This window comes from Papaver somniferum, unplaced genomic scaffold (genome assembly GCF_003573695.1).
Source record: "Papaver somniferum cultivar HN1 unplaced genomic scaffold, ASM357369v1 unplaced-scaffold_10, whole genome shotgun sequence".
In the NCBI taxonomy this organism is placed as follows: Eukaryota; Viridiplantae; Streptophyta; class Magnoliopsida; order Ranunculales; family Papaveraceae; genus Papaver; species Papaver somniferum.
In genome coordinates, this window is record NW_020618825.1 from 8687855 (window position 1) to 8714903 (window position 27049).

General features: G+C 35.4%; 1 long non-coding RNA gene across 1 annotated transcript; it reads left to right on the forward strand.

Annotated features, from left to right (window-relative positions):
• The first annotated feature begins 433 nt into the window (after positions 1–433).
• LOC113326999 lies at positions 434–6612 on the forward strand. Its single transcript, XR_003348673.1, has 3 exons — positions 434–2250; positions 4487–4694; positions 5775–6612. It is a non-coding gene; the product is annotated as an uncharacterized LOC113326999 (long non-coding RNA).
• Positions 6613–27049: the final 20437 nt, after the last annotated feature.

Below are 27049 nucleotides of genomic sequence, written 5' to 3' on the forward strand. Positions count from 1 at the left end.
TGTATGGGGCGGACGTTTACACCTCCGCCCCATAAGATGACTTTGATTCTTTAGTGGGACGGGCGGAGATTTAATCCTCCGCCCCAATTTTTTTTTTTTTTTTTTTTTTATAAAACAACGGGCGGACGTATAGTCACACGCCCCACATCAGGCGAATGCACAGTGTTACGCTCGATCAAATTTAGTCTTCCACCCGTAGCGTCACACACCAGACTAAACTCAAATTTGGTTATACTCGCACCACTGCAGTTGCTCTCAGGAATTTATATTCCCTTAGTGTTCTTCAGGAACACTGCAACAGCCACAACTTTTTTCAATCCCCCAGTGACTGACTGAAAAAGCATATTCTCCAAACTCATGCTAGATCAATAGATAATATATTTACCGGCAAATGCCTCTACCATATGCTCTGATTAGAAAAGAGAGCGCCAAACTTTTTCTCTCTCCTACGCCACTCTCTAGTCTCTTCCCCCTTTGAACCCTAACCCTAGCCGCCGTCGCCCTTTTCTCTCCTCGGATCTGTTCTCTAATGGACAAATCCGAGGAGAGGTGTTTAGTTTAGTCTAGATTTAAGTTTTATTTCTTCGATTTCTGTAGTTTTTGGGTGTTTCCCTCACAGTGATTTGGGGATTCCCCTCTCTTCCTGTGGTTAGTGGAGGCTAACGTGGATCTGTACTTCAATAGTGAGATGTGCGGAGGAGTGGTGCTATGTTCTATCTTCATTCAAGGATTGGGAAGAGATGACCTGTTGGGGAGCCATATTTGATTTCAGAATCCATCTCAATATGGTGTATTAAGGTTTCATCTCTGTTGGGTATTTCGAAGCTTGAATATGGTGGAAGCGGTGCTAATATCTGGCTTGGCCCGTCTCTGGTTAGTGGAGGCTAATGGTGGAGCTGTACTCTATTGGTGAACTGTGCTTTGTGGTAATGCTATTTTCTACCTTAGAGATGTCCTGTTGGGGAATCATGTTTATTTGATGTCGGAGTCCATCACAACATGGTGTATTAAGGGACATCTCTGTTTGGGTTTTGGAAGCCTCAATAAAGTGGAGGCGGTGCTATTTTAAGGCTAGTTCATCGCTGGTGGTTGCAGTGGCTAGTTGAAGAAGGTCATGCTGAACCAAAGAAGATTCTGTGTTCGGGCATAGGAGGTGGTGGGGAGTGACTTCAATCTTCTATCTGGGGTTTTGCCAGAAACGCTTCTTAGTGTTTCTATGGCTGTTTAGTGGTGTTGAAGTTCAGGAGGAAGTGGAGCCGCCGTCAATAGAAGTTTTTCATTGATGAGGGTAAAATTGATTTCTCTTTGAGATTAGGGTTTTATGGGCTTTTTCTAAGACTCTCCGCTGTCGGTGTAAGGCTTGGGTTTGTTATAAGTCTTGGCATCGGGTTCGTGAGATTTTCCTTACAAGTTTATCTCACCTGTAAAATCGAGTTTTTCCTTGCAAGTTAATCTGATAATTTATCTATCCTTTGGGTTGCATTTAAAATTTTTTTATCTTTGCAGAGGAAAAAAGAAAAGAGAGCCTTATTAAAAAATCTATGGAGTTGATGTTAATTTATGATATTACGAGGGCAATTTTAGTAACTTCACTGATGAGAACTAAAGCATTCTTCTTATCTACACCTTAAAATCTGAAATCCAGCAGGGAGACAAAAACAAGATCCGGAAGAGACTAGAAACTAGTAGAAAGTGAAGTCTTCGATATCAGATTGCATGAAATCTCCCATTCTTTCGTGTTTCAAATGTCGCAACTCGATCCATGTTCAATTTTCCCCTAAGATAAAGATTCAATTGTTATTTTCATTCTTTTTTTTCTTCCCCCAAATCAAATCAAAACCCTGAGTCTCAGTTTTAATTTTCCCTTAAATATCAAAACCCTAAGTAACCAGTAAGAAGGTAGTGATGGGTTCTTCAAGATGGAGTATTAATGGTTTTGTAATCCTATGAGATTCTGGTGGAATGAAGAATAACACTGAGACATAACATTATGATATTTCCTCTCAAAACCAAGTAATAGCATGAAAATCTGAGAATGATGGTGGATTACTGCTACCAATAATAAGTTAGATATCAGTAATCTTATAAATCTCCAGTTGTTAATCGTCCAGGCTATCGTTTACCGGTTTTGGAAGTAATTTGACAAAATGAAATTATGGACCGAAAAGGATAAGATACACCAAAAAAGAAGTTTAGGGCTGAGGAAAAGAAGAGAAGAAAAATGAGGATGATAAGGATGCTTAGGTTTGGGTAAGATTTTGTTGGGCCTCTTGTTTTTGTTTCTAATAACCCTTCTCAAAATCAGTTTACATGCAGTAGGCTTGTTGTTCATTGTTGTGCTAGTTTGAAGATCTTTACCATTATCAGTTGAGTACAATTCACAAGGACATTATAGGCTTAGCAATTTGTTAGTTTATTGCATTGCATTATTGAGGGATTTAATTCTGATGAATTCTAACTTCTTAAGTCTTTTAATTTCATAGGTGCTAGGCTTTAGATTCACTGTATTAGTTTACTAGCTATTGGTTTTAAAATAGAAGGTATTACGGCTAGTTTGATTGTAGTAGCTGTTAATATCACATAGGCCAGAAAGTTAGTATTCTCTACTTCATACTCGTGGTAGTAAATAATGAAGATCATGCCTATGTTGTGAAGTTACCTGAGAAAATTGTTGGCAACTTTGGTCACCTTGGAAACCGCATGTATAAATTCTCACCTGCATCTGACATTAGAATTTGGCAGTATGTAGGAAATGGTGCTTCTAAGATCTTGGATTTGAACTTATTGGTGTAGCTATGCATTGATATCAAATTGTTTATGTAATATAGTAGTTAATGATCTGATTCTAGGGCAAAAATTAGTGATTTTGGAAAATTGAATAGGATAAATTCAGTTGTTGGAGCAGCGGAAATTGCGGTACAATTTGTGTTCTATGATTTCTTTTATTTTTTATTTACAATTCATACTTGAATTTCAGTTGTTAGTTTGTTAGTTTTTTAGAAACTGGTTTTTATTAAATATGTTTCTATGAGCATGTCTGTTTGAGCATACTTAGTGATGTTAGTAGTTACAATTGAGCATTAGGACTTAATTGGGTTGTTGGTAATTCATAGACATGGGAGAAGTCACTTAGTTACTCAGTTATGTTAAGGTCTTTGCTGCTAAACACTCAAAAGATCAAAAAGAAAAGAAGAGACAAAATGTATTAATCTTTATAATTGGTAATTTGGTATGGGCGGAACCAGAAAAGTAACAGGTAAGATCCTGGTTGGGCTGAACATGGCTGAATCGGTTGAAAAAGCATCATGAACATCTTTCTGAATGTCACTATCAGGTACTGATTACGACTGAGAAGTTAGATAAGGATCAACACTGGTTTCTTTGAGAACTCTGCCTTCAGTAGGAATTCTTGAGTGCAGTGGTTTAAGGGGAGAGTTTAATTTCAATTGCCAGTTAACTGACTGCCTAGTTTTCTGACAATGCTTATATTCTAAATTTCTGTAGCAATGTTTTCAAGAAAGCTGCTTGAATACAGTCACACAAGTCACTGATGTCAGAACGTACCTTACATTTATCTAACTTAATAAATATTTTGCTAGTGTCTCGTTACAAATGTTGATGGGCAAGTGTGTTGGACATGACTATTTGGGTTACTTACTATGTGCATATATTTGCTTAATTTTAGATTTAATGGTCTTGGTATTTACTATTCCGGTGCCATTGTTGAATGTTTGGTTGTATATGTCCACTCAATTCCTGCTTGTACTGAAGTTTTTTTACACCCCTTGAGATTCCATCACCTTTTAAAAAGACCTAGGATTAGATTTTGTTGTATCGGTCTAGCGGTCAGTAAGCTTACCTATATTAACATGCTTCTATTTTAGATTTCGTGCCTTTCGGTTCAATTCTACCTTTTATCTGTATTATTTTCTGCTGCATAATAAGTTTTTGATTGGAAGCAAAATTAGAAATGAGTTACTTGTAGAACTTGCTTCACTTATGGGTCTGTGGTGAAATGGTCATATTTATGCTGTACTATGTACAAAATATTTTATGTGTGAGAGATAAGTCTATTGTGGCTAGTGCATAGAGATTGATTTGGACACCCATGGTTGTTTTTAATGAAACCTTGGCTGGGTTGAAATGTCTGAGTATTACATGTTTTCTCTTATGTTAAGTTCTTGCAAGTTTTTTATGTTTAGGTTAATGTCTGGTGTTGATATCTTAGCTCTGAGAGCTTACCAGTAGAGGATCTCATTTGAATTTGATATATGTATGCTCTCAAGCTGGATACAATTGACAAACAATCATTTGCTCCAGTATTTATGGAAGTACTCAGTAGTTTTGACAGCTGCATTTATGACAGGACATCTGTGATTGAACACTGAATGACGAAAGATTACTCAGTTGCTTGTTTTCTGTGTTATATAGTTCGTTTATGGGATTTATGCACTGAATGATAAGTTTATTGTTTTATCTATTTCAGGATTTGTTCGCACTAGATGAACGTTATAAAAGACCTACCTTGTCTAATGCCTGTGGAATATCTAGAAACTGGAATGCTAAATGGAAAAGACGTCACTATCCAACACCCCACAATACAAATTAAAAACGTCTTGCAGATAAACCCGGAACACATTAACCGACAGGGAGGGGAAGGATCTTCTGAAATTTTATCTACTCAAGAGCATCAGGTAAATATTTCAGAACTCTGTCATGCTTACCCGGTATTTTTTTTTCTTTACTTTCATGTCTAATTAATTCAGGCTTGTGTATTCATAAGGTACTTCCACATTAACTTGCATTTATAGTAACGCATACTCAATATAAATTCCGAGTGTTAACCATTCTAACTCGCATAATTTATATACTACAAGTAGAATGCTATCGGATTTAATATTTTTTCTTTCTATATGCAGACTTATAAAACAAACTAGAATGCTTAGATCCGTGAAAAAAGCCAAAACAGAGCATGATCAAATACTAGACATCAAACAAGAACCCTTTGTAACACTACTGGTCCAAGTATCCATATTGGAGCACAAACTGCATTGATGTTTCCAGCTGCTAGTTCTGTAGGTTTTCGAGAAACTAGTTTCTAAAAATTGTGTTCTTATGATCATGTGTAGTTGAATATGATTAGTGATGCCAGTAGTCAAAACTTGAGCATCAGGACTTAAGTTTGTTGGTATGTTCTTATGATCATGTGTAGTTGAATATGATTAGTGATGCCAGTAGTCAAAACTTGAGCATCAGGACTTAAGTTTGTTGGTAATTCATAGACGGCGGAGATGTGACTTGGTTATCGTCTGACATGCTTGTGACTTAAGTGGGTAACTGCTGATTTTACCATGTAGTTGCTTTCTTATTTGGATTAAATGAAACTCGGTTATCTTTATAGGGACAGGTCGACTGGTCTTCATGTTAATCAGTTAATGTTACCTATGGGTTTTACACTTTTGCGGATAAACCAATAGACTAATAGAGTCTTGTTTCACCTTTGGCTTCTATTTCTGCTGCTAAATTTCTTTTTTCTGGACTTTCTTCCCTTTTTTCTGCAGCCTGCATTTCAAAAAAAATTCTCATTTAGTGATACCATGTTATGTATTTCCGTGTTGAAAAATTCTGGATGTGAATATTTCTATCCTTTATTACCACTGTATTTGCAAACCTTCTCATCCAAATTTAGTAAAATGTGTTTCCTATTGATTATCTGTTTCACCTTGTTTCACTGACAATGAATTTTTCACCTGCATTTCAATCTCACCTTACAGATGGAAACTGATCGGTTAGCTTTACTTGAGTTCAAAAGTAAGTTACAATATGACACAGCCGGAGCACCAGGATCTAGTTGGATATAAAATTTATGTTTTCGTGAGCATCCAAGAATGGTTACTATTTTGGATCCAAGTTATCTGGAATTGGGTTCCTGGCTATGGCATCAATTTCTATATTTGTCATACCATTGGTTTTGTTGTGGAATTCGAAGCTCTTTGAGGAACAATCTTGATGGGATAATTCCTCCGTCCTTACAGAGTTTGAAGGCAATTGAAGTGTTAAACCTTTCACGCAATTACTTGTCTGGTACACTTCCACGGTGTCTCGAATCATTTCATTTTGTAAATAAACTGGAAATTTCTTGGAATAACTTTGACAATAAAGTACTAAAAGAAGGTATTTTCAACGACACGAGTACTAGATCTTCAGAGACGAGGAGCTTTAAAAGGTCTCAAGGTGCACGTTGAGATTAGTGTCGAATGTGAAGCGTGGATATGCATTCGACATCACAATGTAACGAAGATATTAACTTCTTGCTTTAGTGTCGAATTTGAAGGAAATTAATTTCAAAGCTCTGGTTTATGAATCCACGCGGAAGTGTTGAGAACTGGTTGCACTCGACAGCAAAACGTAGACAGCATCATAGGTCAATAAACAGGCCATTGAAATTTATTGAGAAACTATGTGTATCCATGGATGATGCTTGTGCATTAGATTATGTTAATCACCAGTGCCAGACACCAGTAGGGCATGGATGGTCGTCTTGGAGATGTCAGATCATTTAAGTTTCTCCGTGAGTTGCTGCGGTTGTTGAATCTAGAAATATTTGCGGTACTTCATAGCTACTACGCGTCCTGTCAATTTTTATCCTAACTCGACAGTTCTTGGCTGCCCAAAATTATATTTTCTTCCTTTGTCAAGCCTCTCTCTCAGCAGACTTCCAATCTTTAATAATCTTCGAAGAAGGAATTGTGCAAACATCAACTGCCAATGGGAACCCAACTGTTAACACATGTACTCTCTGACACCAACAGGAAGGAATCAGTTTCCATGTCTTTCTAGCCTACAGTTTCGCCCAGAAGGTCCGGAGTTTCTTTATACAGGCACCATTAAAGAAATCTGAAATAGACATTCCAGTTATTATTATTTGGTCCCTATGGCTTTAAGTAAAAATCCAAGAATCCATAAACTATGGGGATTTTGCACAACAAGGATTTTTGCACCAAACAATGTATAATTGTTGCTGTTAAGTCTCTTAAGCTTCCGATGGGGACTTCCCTATCAAGTTTTTGAAGGCTTGTATTTTGATTGATTTGGTTCACAATTGGGAATCGTAGATTTACATGTAACTTCGTCACCAGTTAGCTTCTTAATTTGCCACTTCCGGCCTCTCTCTAATGACCGTGTCTGTATCTTTTTTGCACCTGGTAAACCAGTTTAACTTTTTCTCAAACTCCCGGTGAGATAAGGAGACAGTCCCAAAGATATTCCATCTCCCTAACCAATCCGGTAGCTATAACCAACAGGTCTGATCAAAACAAAAACAAAAAAAAACTATAACCAACATAACTCAGAATTGCTAAGCAATTCTCCTACCTTCAGCAAAACATAAGAAACGGCTACTAGCAAGAGAACGAATTAAGGGACAAACAAAAGTGCGTACACAGTACTAAGCAACTTGATCAGGCAAAATATATTATGGAAATAATTATACATGTGAATCATCAATGGAGAATGTTGAAGATGACAGAACCTGTCATATATCATCGACAATGTTTTGGAATATGTGTACGAGCAAGAAAGATTGGAATGAATTACTATGAAAAGTTAAAGGACACGGGCTAACTATTAAGAAGAAACTTGCTAAATTCATCAAAGGTCATGGGAAACAACGTCGTTCATGGAGACCTAGTTTATGAGTATCCCGGAAGAAACTGAACTTGTCCCATGACCTATTTTGGCTATTCATGGTGATCGCTTCTGTATAGATATATTTGCCGTCTTAGTGAATGTTTTGATTAAGTTTTTATGTGAAAAGAAAAAAAGAAAGAAAGAATGTATTGATTAAGTGCAGTTCTAAAACAAATACTACTCATGATAGTAAGTTGAATTACGTAGGTAGCTTTGATTATTATCACAATAAAATTGTTATTGTTATGAATAATAACAAAAAATTAATAATACACTGATCTTTATTGCTAGAAGAAGGTGCATGAGATCGGAAATCAGGCAGAGATTGATTCATACAATTATATGTGCAGACGCATGTATGATGTCCTGGTTCTTGGTAAATTGCACCGACGTAATTTTTGCCATGTTTTGCCTGACATGGATCTTCACAACATGATATTGTCCCATTATTGCGGCAGCCTTCATCGTTGATACCCGACGTGCATCCCCACAGCTCACTGCAGAAGTTTACCGCTTTTGTACCTGATGCTGCTATATATGTAAAACAGATCTAATTTAATTGGTAAAAATTAAAATAAGTTATACATGATGAACGAGAGAGACTTACCTGAAACGAACATGAGGGTGATAATAAATAGTACGAGCCCACGAGTCCTTGTATCCAAATAGCATTTTTGGGTACGGAGCTTCACCCCAAATTTTACCACGATCACGGTCAGGTATTATGTCATCAATGTGAGGAAGGTGCGAACCTTTAACTTTTGCTTTTCCCTTGTGTTTGCGTTGTGTCGGTTCTTGACTCGGCCCACCAACTTCGCTTTGGCTTGCTAATTGACTTGGAAGAACCTCATTATCTTCCTCCTCACTTTCCTCTTCACCATGCTCATCGTCCTCAACTATTCCAGTACCTTCACGGATTACAAGTCGACTACGGTGATCATCAGTCTCCCAAATTATTCCTCTTGTATCATCCCCTAAACGCTTCTTGTGACCTTCATCTTTCCCTCGATGAGGCAGAGACTGAGGAGTATCAAGACCGTCCTTCCTTCTTCTCTTAGTGACAGCATCTTTAGTTTTTCTTTTGTTAGATTCCTTGGATTTTGACCTAAACAACCACGCCGGTATCATAAGCACACGAAATGAATATAAGACAACTCATTTTCAGTTAAAGTACCGGCATAGAGTCACATAAACAACCACGCCGGTACATATCTCCTGGCATAGAAACGTTGTAAATAAGCCTTGCTGGTTCATTGTGCCGGCAGTGAACATTAACTATCGACAATGCCGGTAGCCATATATAATTCTCCTGGATACCAAAAGATCAGTACCGACACTCTCGAATTAAATCAAATCCATGCCATAACTGGATACCGGCATACAATGCAACCTAAATCCTATGCCGATACTGGTGACAAATTCAGAGGTGTTCCTGTATGTTTTAAGTCCACTACCAGCATACGCGAATTATTATTAAGGAATGTCGTAACCTAAAACCGGCATAGTATTCAACCCAATTTCTATGCCGGTACATAACATTCAGTTTCAGGATTTGGAAACGGCATTGCATTCATTCTAACATCTAAGCTGTAACTTAAAACCGACATTGTATTCATTCTAGATTGAATGTCGTTATTCAGTACCGGCATTGTATTTATACATATTTCATTGGCGGTACTTTCTGTAACTCAACTGTTTGGGTTAGGGTTCGCGATTCTAACCTAAACCCATTGCTATAAATAGATTTAAACACTCATAAAGTAGTTTAAAATGACTTTCCTTCTCACAGAAGCCATTTTTGCGAGAGGTTGATTGTCCGAGTTCGTTGCTTCGTCGTCTTCTTGCTCTTGAGCAGTCAAAGCAAGTCTTTGTTTAAATTTATGTTCAGCAATCGATCTCGGGTTTAATTGGGCATTTGGTTTCTTTCGTGGAGGCATTGTTATGATTCGGGTAGGTTAATCGACGAAGAAATTTTTGAATCGACGATTAATCGACGAAGAACGATTGAAGAACGATGAAGAATTTTTTTTTTCAAAAACCTAAACCTAGAGCATTGCCGGTACTGATTTGAGAATGGAGGATATTTGAGTTTGTTTTTGGATTTCAAGTTTTAGGGGAAAGGGTAGTACAGTCTTTTCATAAAGTTTTTTAATTAACCAAAGGGTATTTTAGTATTTTCATACCCAAAAATCACCCCTTAACAGACACTATGGGTTGGGGCAAGTAATTTATATCCCCCAATTAGTTTCACTATCTCCCAATTGCGCGTTCCAAAAAAAGGGTCACCCATAAGTAATTTCAAAAACCCCTTATCTAAAATAATTTTATAATGACTAAACAACCCTTATTAAAACTGATTTAAAAAAAAAACAAACCCTAAATTTTGATTTACGATTTCAATGAGAAAGTAGGTGAATCCTTATATTATAAAGTGAAACCAAAATGGTTAAAATACACAAAAAATTGAACTTTTTTTTTCTTTTTCAGACCGATTTACGGTTGGATATTTCCCCTCCTAACCAACCGTAAGACAAATTTACGGCTAGGTGGCAATGAACTCCTAACCGTAATTGAGAAAAATTGAGGAAAACCCAAATTGAAAAAAAAAAGAGTTTCGGCTGGGTTTAAAAAAAATGTAGGTAAATTACGGTCAGGTTTGGTTGTTCTATAAAAAGGGAAAAACACTCAATCGTTTTTCTGTTACAGCCAAGTTTTTCGGTTGGTAAACAACCGTATGTTTGTTACGGGAAGGTCTGTCCGGTTGGTAATAAGAAACCAAACCATAGGTTTTCTGATCCACAAAATTAGGTAATTAAAGGAAGTTAGGTAAACGTTTACCAACAAGATATTTCATCTTAATTATAACATGTTTAGGTAGGTAATTAAAGATTTACGGTTAAATCTACTCAAAAATTTCAAACTTTCTTGTTAGTTTAGGATTTTTTATGGTCAGGTTCCAGGAGCGTGACTCCAGCCGTAAACCTAGTGACGGTTACAAATCTAACCGTAACACCTACATACTTTATTTTCTTATTTTTTTTATTTTTTTTTACGGTTAGAAGTTCTTAGTTTGCTAGTATTAATTTCGGAAAACTAGTTTACAGTTAGGAAATTAAGAATACATAACCGTAAGTGAATATATAACCCCATTACAACAAGTTTTTTGAATCGTGGATAAATCTAAGACGATAAAATGATCTCAATTAGATTTTGATTTTAGTTTTTTAGGTTTTATTTTAGTTGAAGGATATCTTAGATATTTGGTATTAAATCAAAAATACCCCATAATTAATTTTTTGGTCATTAGGAATCCAAATGAAGCCCCTCTATTGGATTGTGAAACCCCAATAATAGGTTTCTAATTAAAAGTCTGCTAAATTTATACCGGAACTTCTGTAGATATATAACAAATAAACCTCTTAATACTAAAGATAAGGAGACATAATAGAGACTTCTAAGCAATGTGCAGTCTTTTTTTTTAGGTTGGCACACTCAAATGATTTTCTTCCTAGAAGCATACTGTATTTTACTTAATTGCTTTTTTGCATGATCATTCTCTTTTGAGTTGGTTTCCATTTCAGAGAACATACTTGGAAGCCTTTTCAGGTGGAGTGGTCTATGAAGGATCACAGCATTTCTCAGTGTAATATATCTAAATACGCACGCCGCTTAAGTGGAACTTTACCTTGTGGACGGACTTTACCACCTTCAATCATTATGCATTATGCATATAACTCATAAAGTGAAATTACCATCCTGGCATGTTAGGTAAATCTATCAACCCCATATCCAAGTAAAAGGACCTGAAAAAGGTCAATCTAAAAATTAGCAAAATAACAAATACAAACCTAACTAAGTAAACAACTATTTCACTAAGTCAATTTGAATAATTAAAAGAAAGAGAGATCTATATACAGAGGCCAAGCTTTCCAGGAGTAGGGATAGAAAGATTTAACACCAATTCAAGAGGGTCTAAACTGAAGAAGACATCTTCACTATTGCATTCAATTCGACACCAACGAAAGCACATAGGAAGTCCAACAGTATCTTAATGGACCCTAACTAACACATAGACACGTATGAAATATGATGATGCATCTCTAGAACTCGAACTCTAGAAAGAGTTCGATTATCATAGCGAATACACAAACATATGAAACACGATGATGCAACTCGAGAACTCCTATATCTACTGTATTCAGATATGAGAGTTTGTTTAACTACGTCTGATAAGAAGTGATTCAGAAGACGAACAAAACCGATGTATAGCTAACTAAAGAAGAGAATAGTGGACCTGAAAGCGAATTGGAGAAGTGATATTCTTACATCGACAACGTCATGCCTATAACTGGTGTGAACACTGTGAAGTAATTCCTAGCTCGAAAGTGAGAGAAAACCTAATTCAAACCAAACAAATTGAGCGAACACTGCTTATTTTTTTTAACAGTTCATCGAAATCCAAAAACACCAAAAAATGTAAACTAAAAAGAACCTAATGCAAATATAGCTGATCAGTTACTTCAATTGAATGTTCTGGTGATGGCGGCAATGGTGGTGCTACAGCCCACGACTCAGTTTGCAGTTTAGGGTTTGGTGTATATGACGGTGGTAGTAGAATATTGGTGGAAAATACAAAATACTGGTGGTGTGAAAAAGTAGAAGGTTTAGCTTTTTTCTGTATCAAATCCTGTATCAATGGGAGGATATGGTTATCTTGTAAATATTAGCTTTTTTCTGATCATGGGATCTTTTGATTCATATCTCTGTAAATATTTTCTCTCTTTTTAATATATCCTTTCCTTTTCAAAAAAAATAAAACAATAAAAAGTTTCTGTTGGTCAAAATAATTTTCGGTGAAACTAGAAAATTCAAAAAGAGAATTTGACTCAGCCTTTAACCATAACAAAAGGAAATTTACCTGAAATATTTAACATCACTGCTTACCTCGTAAATGACCTCGTAATTTCCAACTACCCTTCTAAGATCAACCAGCGACCATTTGGTGTTACTTTACCCGAGTCTCAATCTTGGTCTGTATATGATTACTCGAGATTATACTTCTAAGCTCGCCATAAACTCTTCTTAAGGAAATTCGTGCTCTCAAACTATTACACGTGTCAAAGCTATTTTGGAACTACACTTGGAATTTGTTTTCAAGAAAATCAAGAAAGGTAGGAAATACCATTAGGTCCTAGAAATAATATATTAGAGAGAGTTTAGTCCAGTTGACCCAGTCAACTATCTGTTTGATCTTTTTTGGTAAAATATATTATAGTTTGGTCCTAAAAATTATGGTTTGGTCCTACACTAATGTCATAGATGATGTAAATGTCATTGTGTGATGGCAGAAATACTTTTTTGGGGCCACATATATAGACAAAATCACTAAAAAATATCTCATTCTTAGATTTACATTGTCTCTCCTCTTTATTTTCAGATTTGTTTTCTCTCTCCTAATTTTTTCAGATCTAGTTTCTCTGTTGTTGATTTTCTTCTATGTTGCACGCACACGCCTAGAAAGATGTCGTAACCGTGTCGTGTCCGACATGGTTACGACACGCGATGGACACGCCACATCATGTGTCCCGTAGAAATCGACATTTGACACTTTGCGGAAACTATTTGGACACTTCTGGACAACCATAAATGATTAATTTTGGTTTGGAAAATCAAAATAAACTAAGTGTGAATCTAATTTATTCATCTTTTTGTCAAATATAAACATTGTTTATGAAAAACTTGATCATAATTTCATTATTATTAACAAGAAAAATATTAGTAAATAAGTATTCTGAAAATAAGAATAATTATTAAGTTGAGAAGATTAGTGTACAATCTCAATTTAAACGTGTCTCCGTAACCAGCTTTTTTGAGATTTGACGTGTCTCCGTAACCGTGTCCCATGTCCGTGTCTGTGCAACATAGATTTTCTTGCTCCGTTTCTACTGCTGGTGTTTGATTTTGATGAAGATGATGTTGTTGAAAATGAAGATGACGAAGAATCATATAAAGATTATGAAAACGACGAAGATGAAGATGCGTTTTTGATTTCTTTGCTACTGTTGAAGACAAAGACGAAGATGAAGATGCGTTTTGATGTTTTTGCTGGTGTTGAAGACGGAGATGATGATATATTTTTTTGCTGCTCGTGTTGAAGATCTCGATTTGTTGATGTTTTTCGTGTTGATGATGATTTTTGTTTGTTGCTCGTGTTGGAAATCTCGATTTGTTGATGTTTTTCGTGTTGATGTTTTTTCGTGATGATGATGTTTGCTGCTACTGTTGAGGACGTCGAAGAAGATGAAGATGATGTTGCTGATGTTTTTATATGGAGTTCATTCCAGAAATGAAGTCTGGTTTGTATATGTTTTTATATGGAGTTCATTTCTGGAATGAAGTCTATTTTTTTAGGTTTTTATATTGACTTCATTTCTGGAATGAAGTCTGTTTTTTTAGGTTTTTATATTGACTTCATTTCTGGAATGAAGTCTGTTTTTTTTAGGTTTTTATATTGATTTCATTTCTGGAATGAACACTGTTTTTTTTAGGTTTTTATATGGACTTGATTTCTGGAATGAAGTCTGTTTTTTTTTAGGTTTTTATATGGACTTTATTTCTGGAATGAAGTCTGTTTTTATAGGTTTTTACATGGATTTCATTTCTGGAATGAAAGTCTGTTTTTTTTAGGTTTTTATATGGACTTTATTTCTGGAATGAAGTCTGTTTTTTTTTAGGTTTTTGTATGGACTTCATTTATGTTTTTTTAGGTTTTTATATGGACCTAATTTCTGGAATGAACTGCTACAAGAAAATAAGTAAAAATTAACATGGAAGGTTACTTTTGTATGTTTAATATTTTCAAATAATTATGGATCAGACAGTAAAGGCATTTCCCAAAGGACAAAACAGACATGGACCCACCTAAAAAATGACCAAACGATAATTTTCCCATCAAGAAAGTTCAAATCTTTTAGATTGGAAATTAAAGAATGAAAAGAACATGTTGTTCTATTGGCAACGGGTGTGTTTAAATACTTCAAGTGACAAAGATGGTAGATTGAAGAAGGAAAAGATCCTTGAGTTGAACGAATTGAGGCAGAAAGAGTGATTTAAGAGTTGTGCATTTGAAACTGAGTGAATCCTCCAAGAGAAGGTGCAAAATATCCTATGTGGATTTTTTATTTAGTCTTTTTGTTTATGGGGTCTACACATAGAGTAAATATAAGACTTATTATCTAAAAAATCATCTCCAACAGTGAGAATTTCAACCGTTAGAATTAAAATAAAATTACTTAAAAATATGACGTGGAGGTGCAACCGGAGGTGTAGATAACACTTTCTTGAACACCTTCATATTTAGTAATTGGTCCCTCCTAACTTGTAGGACATTACTATTGGAGATGGATTTATGCCAAACGAGGGTTTAAAATCCTATGTGTCACTAAAAATAAATAAATCTACCCTTTATAGGAGTTGCTCTTAGAATTAAGATCTGCATGTGTTATCGACTCACATTAAGCGTGCACACTCCTTAGAGAGTGGCACAAAACCGGACTCAGTTCCTCCACCTATATATTAAGGCTAGTTTGGTATTGTTGCGGCTTTTATAAAAGCACTTTTCCGTTGTGCGTTGTTATGTTGTGCTGCGAGAAAGAAGCAGTTAGATGTTTGGTAAAATACTAATTAAATCTAAAGTTGATTAAGAAAATAATCAAAATTTGTTTGGTAAAATATCAGACTCAACCATTATTTTTGTAACAAATGACAAAAACAAACATATTTCTGAAAATAATTTGATTCAGTTTTATTATTAAATTAATTTTTACTATTATCTTTGCTTTAAAACTAATTAATTTTTTTACTATTAAATAGGAATCCTAATCGTTAACACGAGAGAAACAAAAGTTGCACAGAAACTCAAGTTTTCCGTTTTCCCTTCTAGCACTTTTCTCCGTTAAAAACTCCATCATAGGATAAAAGAGGTGAGATAAAATATTAGATCTGGTTTGGTTTCTTGGTACAATCTAACCACAACTATCATTATTCTTTTCGGTTTTCTTTTTTTACTGAACATGCGTCGATCTTCTTCTCAGTCGATTCATCTCTTTTAAAATAATTATCAACAAAACATAATTTCTTTAAAACCATACCATCTATGTGTAGTTCAATAAATAAATCTCCAAATTTATATTCTCAAAATGAAATTGAAACCCTAAATCTCTTTTCTTCTAACACTTTTTCTATCAGCAATCTCTTTTCAACTTAAGCCATCGATAGTGTGTTTATTCGGATCGACAAAAGCATTAACCTTTTCTTTATCCAAGCATGTCAATTGTTAGATACACTTATTAATCTACCCCTTCGGATCACTCCTCTAGGAATTGTGATTGGAGAATCCATGAAGATATACATCATGTTAACAGTGGATACAAGTTATGATAAAGAAGACAGATTGAATACATATATTAAGATTAAGATTAAGATAGAGAGGAGAGAAGTACGATTAATATTATACTTCCAATTTTTTAATTACAAAATTATAAACAAGATGATAACTAGGGTTAAGCTTAGGACCAATCTTGATGAGAGGAGCGTGTACCCTGGTTTACCGGGGGTGTAAATAGTCACCCTCATTTATGCAAGAACAAATCCTACCAAACGCGATCAGATTATGATAAAATATGATTCTGTAGATGGGGCAAAACGAGTTGCTGGTTTTTATGGAATTGAGAAGACGATCGTGCGGAGGAAACTCCTTGAACCGAGCGAACTGTGAAACCTCACACAGATGCACTGCGAGAAGGGAGTGCTTTGAATTCGAGAGATCAATCTATAGTACTCCGGCCTAAACCTAGACAATGGTCGTTCTAGAGTAAATTCGATCACAAGAGAGGATGGGTTGATCTGTAAGAGGAAGCTGAGAAATGTGTGAGATCAATGGTGATCGAGATTGTAGGTGTGTTGTGTATTCTGCGTAAGAAAGTTCTGAATGATTGAATTTACTCAGTCGAGAGTAATTGCTCAGACGATGAGTTCGTGTAGACGAAAGATTGTCTGTATGAACTTGTCGATAAATTCTTGTCTGTTTCAATCATGGTTCAGAGACTTATTTATATTGCTGGAATTGTAAATACCTTGATCCCATGAAGTGTGACAGTTCTTGTAGTCAAATAGTGGGGAAGTGAGAAATCGTGTCAAAACCAGTTACTCATCGTGCAGAGACTTGGTTGATTTTTCACCCACTACTTTGCTAACTCCTCCAACTGATTGCACGACTTGCTCACATTCTCATCGTGTGTATTGAATACACGTTCCGTAGACCGCCAGACCAAAACCCTAGTTAATATCTCCCATGTGACACGATTGATGTCTCGTGGTTTTTGTTAGTCAGTTGCTGACTTCGTGGGACGATGAATCCTTGTATTGCTGAGTCGAACGTGATTTGAAAATCTTATAAAAATCACGAATTCAACGTGTCTGTTGAGACAGAGGTATAATTCTCGAGTAAATGTTGATAGCTAAAGTGAACAAATATTGTACATTTGATGAGTCGTTGAATATTGATAGTTGAACCAATATTCCTTGATGTAAACAAATATTTCTCATCTTAGCAAATGTTGCTCGTTTGATGAATTGTTGAATATTGATAGTTGAACCAATATTCCTTAGTCTGAGCAAATATTGCACGTCTGAGCAAATGTTGCTCATTTGATGAAGTATTGGTAGCAGGATCAAATAGATATTAATTTAAAATACTGGCGACCGAACCAAGTATAATTAATTAGAGTGTTGATCATGGGATCAACACTCTAATTAATTATACTTGGTTCGGTCGCCAGTAAAATTTAGTGTTTGAGTCTGGAATTATGAACCTTGAATCCAAAACCCTAAATTTGATCAATTGTTGAATTGATGATCCATTGAAAATCATTCACGAAGTGAAAAAGAGACCGGCTACATGGGATGATGAATCGACCATGTAGCGCCCATATGCTCAAGTGAGAAAAATATCAAAGTCCCTTGAAGACCAGTTGGTGCAAAGATGATTAAATGCTGGTTTAATCATTTATTAAAATAATGCTCGTCTGAGCTCAGGTGTTAAAACCTAATTATGATGGGATGAGGGACTGGCCAAGGGATCATGAAACCGGCCTTGGTTAGTCATGGGATCGATTGATGATCATTTTTTCAAGTTCCATGTTGTTTGGAAGAGTTTTGGACCTAATACGTGCAATTGCACAAATTAGGTCAAAAATGTGAAAATATGTGTGAGACCGGCTTCTTGCAAGCCAAAGAGCCAACCTTGGTCGGTCAAGGTAACATGCTGGTGTCATCAAAGTGTCAGTTTCTCAATCCTGAGAATTTTGATATTTTCTGGTGTGCGTTTGAGCAACATTTCGAGAAAATATGAAGAAATCAAGGATTTTTGCTGAAACTGGGAAAACTTCATGAGATGAAGGAAAATAATAAAAAAAAAAAATGAAAGAATCATGAAATGTGGGACCGGATATGGCCAAGGCATGGCCGGCCGACCAAAGAGCCCGGTCCCAAGGCACTTTTCCTAATTTTATAATATTTTTCATGATTTTAGAGAAATATCATGAAATCAAGGAGTTTTCATGAGACCAGGGAAACATAAAAAATTATAATAATAAAATAAGGGGCATGTGGGACCGGCTAGGGCATGACCGGCCGGCTAGGGCCCGGTCCCACGAGTTTCCCTAATTTTATATTATTTTTCATGACTTGAAGGAAATTTCATGAATTTAAGGAGTTTTCATGAAACGAAGGATATTTGCTCAAATGAAGCGATTTTCATGAGATCAGGGAAAATAAAAAATATGATAAAATATAAAATTGGGCGTGGGACCGTCCACAGCGTGACTGGCTGGCCGGTGGGCCTAGTTCCCAAGCGCCTTGTTTAATATTTTATTATTTATTATTTTCTTCCTATTTTACATAGGTTCATCGTTCCTTCGTATTTTGAATGCTCGTGCATTCAGGTTCTCGTTAGTGCATTATTGTTGAGTACACTTGCACCATTTTGATCCGCGCTTACTCGATAGCGGCTCGGATGCCCGTTCGTTGAATATTTATCACTAACCCGTGGAATACTGCTGGGAAGAACCACGAATTGAAGTGATGAAATATTATGAAAAATCGTAGAATATTTCTAAATATTCAGTTAACGATTAAAAATAATTAATTGATGGCTCTATACTAGCAGACATGCTGTCTTGGAGCATTAATTTTTTGTTTATTGAGAGATATGAGCTTGTTGAAGCGTCATACTTCTTTTATATAGTCAGGGAAAACATTGTTGCATCCTGAAGACGTCATTTCTCTATACTAGCAGGCAAGCTGACTAGGAGTCGTACCATCATTTGATTTTATATAGGAATAATTACTGAATTTGCTCAGTATTTATGAGATATGTCGTTGCCTCAGCTGAGAGACTGCACATCCACATATACTCTGAGAGATAGTATTCTCAATCAGGGATTCTTATGGCACCAGCTTTCATGCTTTCGACGAGATACATGAGTCTCAATACTCATCTGATTGCTGGATCAGGAGTACGTACAATTATGATTTATACGATTTTATCTTTTGTCGAAAATCCACCATCTACATATTCAAACATGAATCAAAGAAAAATAAAAAAGCCCAAATATTTAACGTGGTTCGGCTAGTTGTGACTACATCCACGCATGAATCTCCCTTGGGAAAGATATTTTATTAATTCTGAGATTACAATCATTTTTCTTCTAGGGTTTTTCTTAATTAGTGTATACTTCTCTCCCATTTTTAGGGTTATGAATCACTGTATTTATAGTGGCGAAGTTATATTTTGCACCTACATTTGGAATCTGTTTTCAAAAAAATCAAGAAAGTTTAAATCTTTTAGATTGGAAGTTAAAGAATGAATAGAAAATGTTATTTTATTGGCAGCGAGCGAGGTTTAAATGCTGCAAGCGAGAAAGATCTTAGAATGAAGAAGGAAAGGATCCTTGAATTGAACTCATTGGGGCAGAAAGAGAGACTTACAAGCTGTGCATTTGAAACTGAATGAAGCCAGTTAACTTAGTTGAAGATGTTCAAACATCCAAATTAGTTGACGAGGATTAAGATCTGCATGTATTATCCACTCACATCAAGCGTGCATACTCCATAGACAGTGTGCACAAACCGGACTTAGTTCCTCCACCTACATATTAAGTAGACCAGTATTTTTGACTTCAATGTCAAATATCTTAAATCCAAATTTGAAATGTCAAAACTCCATCCAAAAATATAAAAATATAAAATTTTGTAACAAAATATACTTACTAATGTATAGTATAGGAAGAAGACGTAATTGTGTCAAAAGGAATTGAGAAGAATCAAGACATGCATGCACTTGATCTAGGGAATTTGTAAAATTTAATAACGTGATTCGGGGAATTTATGGCATCCACATCAAGAATCTTCATTTTGAATGGATAAATGACGATATTACTAACCAAAGAAAAAAAAATTCATTTTGATATTTTTTTTCCTTTTTCCCTTTTTTTTAGAATCCACAATTACAACGAGAAGAAAAAATTTAAACCATATTAAAAAATTCATTTTGATAGTTTTTAGAATTCAAAAAAAAAAAACAATTACTTTAAGAAACTGGATGAGATGCTAGTCATCAGCTGGGCACCAACATCCTCTTAAATTTGTGGCATGCATATCTAGAATCTTCATGCACATTAAGAATCTTCATTTATCATTTTGAATTGATAATAAATGGCGACATTACTAATTAAAAAGGGGAAAAACATAAAAAAAAAAAAAAAAAGGAAAGACTTAAACGCATGCAATATACTGTAATATGTCGTAAGATTTATCACCTTAATTGCGCTGGGTACCCAATTGTGCTACTAGCGTTAATTTTGGCAACACTGACTGCATGATGGCAGAAATTCTGTGGATGGAGATGAGATGAGAGGGAGAAAAGCATTTGCCTATATAAAGGCCCCCATCCAATGTACATGGAACTCATTCACCAGACAACTTAAAAAGTATTTCTGAATCTGATCAAGTATATATGATGATGACAACTACGAGCAGGATGCTGAGATGTGTGTCTCTAGTCTCAATGGTGATATTTTCGGTGCTGGTGAATGAGTGTTCATCTCAACATACCGATTATGATCCCATACACGCCTCCATAAAGAATGATATAGCAAATGGAGTCGAGCTAAATGCTTGGTGAAAATCGAAGAACACGGATTTCGGACACCACAGAATAGCATATGGTGATGAATTCCTTTGGAACTTTAAGATAAATGTTTGGTATACAACACTTTATTGGTGTAAAATGTGGTGGACTGATGTGGATGGAAAATACACTGAAGGTAGTTACGCTATTTACAAGGCTAAAAGAGATTGGGATAGGTGCGAGAACGAATGCCATTATTCTGTTCGCAGAGACGGCATCTATCAAAGTATTCACGGTACCGATGCATATGATTTGGTGTATTCCTGGGGCCATAAGTGATTAGTGACAGCTTGATTACGTACAAACTCAGATCGAATACTCTCTATATATATGTGGAGTGAAATATGAGATCTAGCTATATATATATATTGTTTGTTCAGTTCCATATCGCTTGCCATTGGCTAATGGTGTTGATCTTACAAACTAGTACTCGTGGAAATAAAATAAATAAATGAACTTTGTTTCAGCTTTTCGTTCTTTTGTTATCTATTAGTATTTTATTCGTGCCTATTTAGACGAAGATTTAAAAAAAGTAATTAAGTTTTCGTATATTTCCATAAAACTACTAGTATTTTTTGTCTTGACATCATTGTTTGTTATGATGGACGCTAGATGCTCGACATATGATTTTGGATGGCTGAAATTTATTTTTAATTATTACACCGAGTTGACATGTTTTTTTTGTAGATCATTAAATCCGTTGATTCAATTTTTTTCCAATGTAACAAAAATGCTAATCAATGATGACCAGGAACAAGGCAAATTTTGAGTAAAATAAATAAATTTTGGAAGAAAATAATTATTTTTCTAAATAAATTTTTAAGTTGATATTTGTATTGTCTTAAGTATTAAGGAAAATTGGTCATTTGTCCAAATATTTTTAAAATATGGTTCTAATGGACGAGTAAATATTAGTATTGGTGAAATTGACACCAAAAAAATAGCAAGAATGAAACTGGATTCATTATTTGAAAATGGGTAAAATGAAACTGTTTACATCCTGACTATTTTTACATTTTCGTCCATTTGAACAATATCAAATTTTACATGTCTTTTTCCCCAGAAATTATCATTATTGGATTAATTGACCAATTTTGTGTAAGTATTACTATTTATGGACCCATAATTGGATATAGTGGCATCACATTACTAGATTAACCTCTCTTATAGCAAGGAAGATAAGAAAGATCTTAAAAAAATACAGTACTCAAAAATAAAAAATCCCTTAAATTAGGCTTATCAGATTCACTTTTCAAGTCATCGTACCGAAGGGATTTAGTTTCTCTTCTTAGTCCTGAATGTCTACTGTCCCGATTGCCGGTCATAAAAAAGACCAAAATTAACTTTGAAGTTTCAGTTATTCGCCGAAAACCCCATTTCGACCATTCTCAACCGGCTAATCTCTCTAGTAAACTTGGCTAAACGAAGATATTTATTTCGTAATCACATAAGATGATTCGTGATTGGAAAAGAAATCAGATTATCACATTTTTTTCCCTTTTTTTTTTGCGGGAATACTGGTGTTGTATTCAATTAGAGTACTGAGCTTGTTATTCTTGAGGGTTACGGTTGATAAATCAAATTTTCAGCCATTCATGTTGATTAATTATGTGTGCTCTGGTTTGTTTTTATAAGTTCTGTATGATTTGGTTGTAGTCTTTATTTTTTGTTGCGTTGAAGATGTTTGTATAATGACCAGGGACGGAGGCAAATGGAGACAAATGAGGTCCGCCGACCCATTTGATTTTACAACTTAACTAAACTAGGTTTGGTATTCTTATAAACAGGGACGGACGCAGGAAAGATAAATTTCCTTTTAAGACCCGCGCTAGAAATCTTGGTTGAGCAAAAAAAAAAAGAATTGGCTTGTGGACTAGGAAGCCTACCCGGGCTAAAGCCCTCTTTAGCCCAGCCGTAGGTCCGTCATTGCTTATAAACTATGTGTCTTGTGGGGAAAATATGTATCATAAAATTAAACTCCACTTAATAGGGGTAAAATTATAAGCTAAATCAATAAAAAATGCATTAAATATATGCATAAATATGAAAAACGATGTAAATTACTTGCTTTAGTTTAATGAAAATATTTTATAACTTAGGTCTTTACTTAAAAACCGATATAAAATCAATTAAAATGTGAAAGAAAATGGCCGAACTTTACTATGTGAATTTTCCCCCACTTGAAAAATGTCTGGCTCCATCACTGATAATGACTGAATGAATAATTTGTTTTTCACGAATTTACGAAATTTGAAAAATCGTCATCCAGCCCAATTACCCAAGTGTTGCTGTACTTGACAATAGTTGGGATTATTCACTCTGTTTATCCTGGAAACTACATCATAAAAGAAAATATGGTTGATAATTTTATTTTTCCACTGGCAACGTGATACTTTATTTAAGATGATTGAAAATTGAAAAACGAAATCTACAATTATCACTTGTTTTGAATTGTGATAATTGTGATTATCACAGTATATACCGTTAGTGAAAGCTGCATTTATTACTTATTCTGATTTGATTATCACTGGCTATACCATAAATTGTGTGTTTTATCTGTGATCAATGTAACTATCATTAGTTACATCTCCTTATAATATTAGATGGTTGAGTTTTCTTTCTTTAGAAGAAGATGTAGCTGTTGTTTCTTGAGACGATTGATTTTTCTTAGCCTTAGAAGTAGATGCAGCAGGTGTAAAATCTTGTGAACGTAGCACCATTTACTTTTCCTCCTTGCTTTAGGATTCTGGCCAACATCACCACCTTCACATGCAGCTTTGTTATGACCAGTACATCTTCTACAAAATATGTCTTTATTTAGGCTCATACCATGTCTTTGTCACTAATGCAAATAACTAGAACAAAATGGGAATAATAAAGAAATGACTAGGAAAAATGCAAATACCTCAAGCCAATCTTCTTGACAAGGAAATGAAAACACAGTTGGAGCATATGTCTCTTGTATGCTTTAACAATGAAAACAGTACCTTCCAACATCAAAAGTTATCGGTGCATTGGTTTAGCTATCACACTAACTAGTTCTTGTAGTAAAAGACTTGACTTACTAACACAGGACTACTGGTAGTAGTCTAGTAAGTCACTAGTCTATCTTATCTTATGCCTCGATAAGTCTTGAATCGTTAGACAAAACCAGGAGTGTCTACACATGTCTTCTAATGTGTTGACTAAGTTAATTCTGGAAATGACTTAAAAAGAGTGTATTCAGTTAGTTAAACATCATCCACTAAATAGATTTTAGTTGTAAACTAAACAAGACAATTAACATCACACTTTGAGTTTTAGTAATCATGGCCCACTACCTAATGCACTAAAGTATAGGAGCTCATAACGAGCAAACGCAATGTTCATACATATCCAAAATGTTAATATTGTTTCCTCAAACATATTATTTATGGTGTCAGATCTCCAAATTTTTAACACAGATTTGGCAGGTAAGAAAAGTTGTTAACATACTGACATACAACACTCAAGTCACCCATAGTCTACCTGATCCTTAGATTAAAAGAGTTAGGTTAAATTTCACGGATTGGGCGCCACTATAATTTATGTCACGACATTTAGTTATTGAACATCACAAGAAAAATAATTGCATATGAAAAATAAGGACTTACAACATCTCTGGCATGAAGCTTGTCTGCCCATCCTTTTATAGCATATGGATCATTGACAGCTGCTCATTTATACACCACCACTGGATACTACATGCAATTGCACCCTCTCAGCATATCCATCTCCCGTGACCTAAGCATACATCTAAGAAGCCACCTGCACTTCTCAACCACCATCACCATTGTTCTTCTGACTCTCAATACCAAATATAACATCATTCACTCATATTCAGACTCAGCTACCTCCAATGCCAGAAACATCAAACCAGCAAACACCCATCTAATCTACAGACCAAGAGCCCTAGCTTCAAATTCTGCAGCAACAGATTGCAGGATATCACCTCAATCAAATTCTGACGTAACTCATCGCCATCTTCATCTTCTCTGACAGACTCAAACCCACAACTTCTCATCCTCAATGTTGATAACAACAACATACTCAAATTTTTTTGAACAACCCAATTGATTTCTTCATTTTGTGTTCTTAACTGCAACCGATTCCAAACCTCCATCGATCTTCAAAACCCATCCTCTAATTTCCTGTAAATTACTCAATCTCCAAGAACCCTAAATCTCTTTCAAATCCTCACTTAAGTTTAAAATCAACTAGTAATCCCTCTTTATCATTATCATCACTGAAAACCCATCTTTCATTCTTCGGTAACATGAATAATTTCACATAAAATCAAAAGATAAACCAGAAACCCCAAATTTTGTTACCTGATTTACCTTCCCTGAGTTCGAGTTGATTGTATGAATCAAAACCACCATCACCAGCCATTCCCTAAACTTCCGCCCCCCTTTCTCTCGATCTTATACTCTCAAAATCACTCTCAGAATCACAAGAGCGAAAAACATGGAAGAAGAAAATAAGAAGAAAGATTAGAAGAAACATAAGAAATGGAGAACAATGTCGGCTGAACTTTCTCTTACTCTTAGATATAGTGTAGGGGTTTATGGTAATTTCACCAAATTCTTTGACTAGGTAAACGACGATGGACTTAATATGAGCCCAAAACGTGAAAATAGACTGTAAGGGCGAAGTTTAACAAGTTTTTAAAAAAGCAGGGGTATTTTTTTATGGGTATCCATATATAGGGGTACTTGATCAAAATTCTCAACTTTTAAACATGAAGTGTTTGATGAAACGCAACAAAAACTAAATGCAAAATTTGAAGATTTCCATCAAAATCAACCTAGAACTCAGTATCATGATTATGAAGACGATGAGACGGACAAGGAGACCAGTTCTTTTGGTAGTCATGTTCATCCACAAGGGAGACGACAAATGTGTGAAGAACGATGGAGATAACGCAATGTTACTATTTCAAATCGTTGAGGAGGTGGGATAAAGGTTGATATTCCGGAATTCCATGGGGGTCTAGCTCCGGAAGATTTTGTTGATTGGTTGCCAACGGTCGAAGAAATCTTGGATTTTAAGGAAGTGCCCGAAAGTAAAAAAGTTGAGTTAGTTGCAACTAGATTGCGAGGAAGGTCCGGTGCTTGGTGGCAACAACTTAAACAAATGAGGTTGAGGAGAGGTCAGGATAAAATTGAATCTTAAGAGAAGCTTAAAAAACATATGAAAGTTCCATTTCTACCAGCATATGAAATCTTGGTACAAGACTTATTTATCAACAACTCCAAAATTCTAGGCAAGGTTCCAAGTCGATTAACGACTACACCAAAGAGTTTTATCAATTGATTGTAAGGAATGATAAGGAAACGGAAGAACAACTTGTATATAGGGGGTCTGTATCTTCTGTGCCAAAAGAAAGGTGAGCCACCTGTGCCAGGCCAATAACACTGCAACACCTGTTCTCTTTTATTTGTAACAGCAAAACGGGCCGTGGTTTCCTTTATGCAATCCTCTCAGTTAGGATACACAAATACCTCCAAGTCCTCCACCAAGATTTGTGTTCATCCCAGCTGTCTGATCAAAAACAGAAAAAAAAAGATTTGCATTCATGCCCAAAGCTAGATAATCACTAAATTATGGCAAAGGAGAAGATCGACGTGTTCAGGGAAAACGTCAACGTGGGGGTTAACAAATAGTTGTTCAATTCCATCAACATAATAGTTCTCCTACTACTGGTATTACTGCCATACTCTGCACGAACAGATAATTGATCCGCTTCTCTCCCAATTTCTTTAATCGAATCATTTTGATTGTGTTTTGATCCGGATCTCATCCCCATGATCATCTGTTATTATTATTACTAGAGCATCCCATGATTTTATCAGCAGAGAATATCCGCCATTCTTCTTAGATCTTAAATCATAAAATCTCAATTTCCTCTCGCTTTCCCATTATTTTGTCATCACTCTCTCAATTACAGTACGACAAACCTTGAATTATCTGACAAAATCCAAAAAGTTTCTCAATTTAAATATTTGTATAATAAAGAGTGAAGAACCACACTGTGCAAGGGAAGTAACAAGAATCTTCAATTTCTTTTCAAATCTCCAAATTTCAACTTTT